The sequence below is a fragment of the Geospiza fortis genome, unplaced genomic scaffold, assembly GCF_000277835.1.
Source record: "Geospiza fortis unplaced genomic scaffold, GeoFor_1.0 scaffold963, whole genome shotgun sequence".
Classification (NCBI taxonomy): domain Eukaryota; kingdom Metazoa; phylum Chordata; class Aves; order Passeriformes; family Thraupidae; genus Geospiza; species Geospiza fortis.
The window spans coordinates 5,172-6,164 of NW_005055537.1; the positions used below are offsets into that span (position 1 = coordinate 5,172).

The 993-nt window shown below is 44.5% G+C and overlaps 1 protein-coding gene across 1 annotated transcript in view; it reads right to left on the bottom strand.

Annotated features, from left to right (window-relative positions):
• Positions 1-993, bottom strand: part of RPS18 (ribosomal protein S18) — a 4,338-nt gene that overhangs the window by 837 nt on the left and 2,508 nt on the right. The window lies entirely within an intron of this gene.

Here is a 993-nt window from a genome sequence, read left to right on the forward strand (position 1 = left end):
AGTGGAAAAATGGGGGAAATGGTAAAAAAGAGGAAATTATGGGAAAAAGGGAAAATATTGGGGGAAAATGTTGGGGAAAATGGGAGAAAATGGGAAAAAAATGGGGGGGAAATGGGGACAATGTCAGGAAAATTGAAAAAATTAGGGAGAAATGAAATGGGGGGAAAATGGGAAAAAATGGTAAATGATGGGAAAAAAGGAAAAATATTGGGGGAAAATATTGGGGAAAATGGGAGAAAATGGGGAAAAAAAGGGAATTCTGGGGAAAAAATGGGAAAAAATGGGGAAAAAATGGGAATTTTGGGTGTTCTAGGAGGTGGGAATGAGTGAGGGTTTGGGCTGCATCGGGCCCAGCGTGCTCATGGTGCACAAGCGCAGCCACACTGGTGAGGGAACAGGGGAAATAGGGAAAAAATGGGGGGGAAATGGGCAAAAAATGGGAATTTGGGGGAAAAAACGGGCAAAAAATGGGAATTTTGGGGAAAAAACCAGCAAAAAATGGGAATTTTCGGGAAAAAATGGGAATTTTGGGATTTTCCAGGAGAACGACCCTTCCAGTGCCAGCAGTGCGGGTTTGGGGTTAAATTTGTGGGGGTTTTTTGGGGTTTTTTTAGGAGAACAACCCTTCTAGTGCCATCTGTGTGGATTTGGGGTTAAATTTGGGGTTTTTATTTTGGGGTTTTCCAGGAGAACAACCCTTCCAGTGCCATCTGTGTGGATTTGGGGTTAAATTTGGGATTTTTATTTGGGATTTTTTAGAACGACCCTTCCAGTGCCAGCAGTGCGGGTTTGGGGTTAAATTTGTGGGGTTTTTTTTGGGTTTTTTTAGGAGAACAACCCTTCTAGTGCCATCTGTGTGGATTTGGGGTTAAATTTGGGGTTTTTATTTTGGGGTTTTCCAGGAGAACGACCCTTCCAGTGCCAGCAGTGCGGCGCCTCCTTCACGCAGAAGGGGAACCTGCTGCGCCACATCAAGCTGCACTCGGGGGAGAA